Source organism: Morone saxatilis, unplaced genomic scaffold, assembly GCF_004916995.1.
Source record: "Morone saxatilis isolate NCDOM2014 unplaced genomic scaffold, NCSU_SB_2.0 Contig15, whole genome shotgun sequence".
Lineage (NCBI taxonomy): Eukaryota > Metazoa > Chordata > Actinopteri > Moronidae > Morone > Morone saxatilis.
Window position 1 is genome coordinate 25,012,799 of NW_023339707.1, and position 3,504 is coordinate 25,016,302.

The window sequence follows — 3,504 nt, forward strand, 5'->3', positions numbered from 1 at the left end:
TTAACTAACAATCAATATAAGTTCCACACAGACCAAACATACACATTCATGTATTTGCATAACCTACAAGTTACATACATATTTCACAAACAAGGTTTTTGTTGAATGCTGTAAATGTACCTGGACCTGCAGCTCTCTGTTGCTGTTCAGGCGTTGGTGGTTTCAGGGGAGGATGATGAAGGGTGTGGAGCTCCTGAACTGGAGCTTAAACTCTGTGTTGTTGTCGTTGTGGAGGCTGATGGACTGATGGTGTAAAAGGTGCTTTGGTGGTGGTTTTCCTGTTTGGTTTTGAAGCGGTTGGAGCTGTGAAAACATATTTCAGATATTTACCAGATGAACTGTTGCTTTTAAAGGAGCATTTATCAGTGTTCACAATGATGGAAATATGGAAATGGTAAATGGACTGTACTTGTACAGCCCCTTTCTAGTCTTCCGACCACTCAAAGCAAGCCACATTCACCCATTCACACACATTCATACAGTGAAGGCAACAGCCATCAAAAACTGAAACTAACTAACTGAAACATATTCATTGCTCTTGATTCTGTGCCATACACCAATTTGGGGATCAGTATCTTGCTCAAGGACACTTCGACAAGCGGGTGGAACAGGGAATGGAAACTCAACCTTCTGATTAGTGGACGACCCGCTCTACATCCTGAGCCACTGCCGCCCCCATACAGCTCCAAATATAATTGTTAGACTAAACATGTTGGGTTATTAGAAACATCAGCAGCTGTCAGTGAACACTTCATTTCATGACTCTCAGTAGAAACTCACCATCTTCTCTTCAACTCTGAGCTCAAAGTCCTTGGTTGAATCTGGAAGAAAACGTCTGTCCAACCAACATGTGTACCGCCCTGAGTCAGACTTAGTCAGCTTTGTGATGCTCACATACAGAATTGATGAAGATAAGCCAAAGGATCCTTCTTTATATTCAATGCTGTATCTGCCTCGCTGAGCTCTGTTATCAGTTGTTTCAATAAGAATGTCTTTTCCTTCACATTTTTACTTACAGAAGACTTTTCTTTCTCTAAAGAAGATGAAGACGAAAGAGCATCCAACTGTGATGTTTCCTCCTTCAGTTCCTGTATGGACGGGGATTTCTTTTTTGATGGGACCAGTGTTTCCATCCCGCAGTGCTGTTGGAAAGATGAACAATCAATAGTTACTATCTGTTCTTCCTGTAAAACGTTGCAGTCTGATTTATTTCACATTCACACAGATCCACAGAGTCATACTGGGAGCTGCCCAGTTCAACCAGTCTGTGACTGAAGGATAACAGTTTAATCTAACAGAAAATGTACATTGTACCAATTAAAGGTTGGGTAAGCAATTCTGGTGAAATCATGATATAGAGCGAACAACACAATAAGTTATGTAATTCAGTGGTTTCCAAGCTGGGGTCCAGGGACTAACAAGGGGCCTGGATGGGGATTTACGGGGGTCCCCAGCAAAAGGTGGAATATCATATTTTAACCTTTACCACATTGTTGGAAGTTGGAACAACAGAAGAAATGGGGTTGGCTGTTCTGACAGACATTTCTAGTGATTCGTCATTCATAACTATTAATCAATAGACTTTATTTTCTTCAAAATTAAAAATTAAGAAAACACTCTTTTAGACAAAATCCACTTAAACTGGGGGTCCTTGACATGAAAGAGTTTGAACCCCTTGATGTGACTAATGTTAGCCAGATTCTGTTCATATTTTACAGCTGAAGTGCTGCTGTTCTTCTGGAGTTGTTTTCAGCTCTGACACAGTAAACAGAAAGATTTAGGAACCAGTAAGTCAGAAAAACCAGAGCGTATTTAAAATAAAACTGTCTTTGCTCTCACAGCCCTCCAACTGTCCTTTCTGTATATTCCAAAGAAGAGTAGATACGTAGTTTCCTTGTTGCTACAACAAACTCAGCTGCAGTCAGACTGAAGCAGCAGAACATATTCCTGGTACTGTCAAAAAACAACAAAAAACACCTGCAATGCATTTTATATCATTTACATTTCATATAACAGGAACAGCAGAACAACAGGCACATGTAAAAAGAAAAAGAAGACTATTTCTGGGAATCTTACTTATTAAAGTGTGCATGATGCTGCAAATGATGCAGTAAAAAGAGTGATACAGAACGAGAGTGTACTCACAGAGGAAGAAGAAGAAGATAAAAGAGTGATGGATTGTCATCTTGGAGGCTCTGATGGTTTAATGCTGCCTGTCTTCTTTCTTCAAACCAGGAACCGAGTCTCTCTTCCAAACAGCACACTCTCTCTCTTTTTTAGTCACTTTTTCCACTGAAGAGTCAACTACGTGTCACTGTGTGATTGCATTTTACAGTAAAACCTGGCCTGGGTGGAGCTTGAAGCGCCTTTAATGTCATATCTTTTAAAAAAAAAGGTGTGAGTACAGTCTGTCTGCACTGTTACGGGTGCGGCACAGCTGAGGAAGTAAAGCAGGTTGTCTAGTAATGTGACAACATCAGTGTGTGAATGTTAAAGCCCCCGAGTGGTCGGTGAACTAGAAAAGCATTAAATGTATTCTAACCTTTACTGCTAGAAACCTCTATCTTAGTCCTTTTTTATGTGTCTATTTTTTGTTCTTAAATCAAGTAAGAGTTTGTGCTTCAGTCCAATAAATGAATGACACTAACAAGGACAGACTGCACTATTATTTTTCTTTCTCCTGTTGAAAAAACTATTTTATTTTGTACTCATGAAAACAGATAAATACTGCAACATAAATAATAACAAGAGAATGAACTAATACGAGTCAACAGCATTAAAAAAGCATTTTAAAACTTACACATTTACTTTTTCCTCTGCGGATAGAGAGACAGAGCAGAGACTCTCAACTAATACACTGTCTTAAATGATCTTGCATAGTAAACTAGGCCTACAATAACGTGTACAATATAAAAAANNAAAGTATATTTTGGTGGCCCCTCTGCAGTAACTCTGCAGGACCCTCACGGAGTACTTTTTGTTGGTTCACTACAAAATCTCCAGACACATTTTGCTCAACACAAGTTAAAACTTTCAATCAGTCTCTCTTTTGTGTCACTGATGAGTTCCATGTCACTATCCAACAGAGATAACAGAGGCTCACACAAGTCCCAGGGCTGAACTTTAATTCCTAGCATGATGTTTTCAGTGAGTCTTTACAATTAGACACCAGCTGGTAGTCAAACATTTTAATAATATCATTACCCAAAATATTTAAGATAAGCTTAACTTAAAGTAGAAGTAGTAAAAGGAGCTGACAAACAGATTTGTGTGTGAATGTGACTCCTTCAAACCACTGTGTGTTCACCTGTTGACCACTGAGAGAGTCAATGTGGCGCCGACAGCGTTAGAGCTACAGGTGATGCAAACTAACAGTAGAGTACAGAGGAGGGGAAGCGTCTTCGGCGTGGCTGCTCGCTGCAACCCGAGGCACAGAGTAGACCACGTTATCTGCATCACCACGGGGGGCGCTGTGGAGCGAGGCAGCTGCACCGTTGGAGAAAT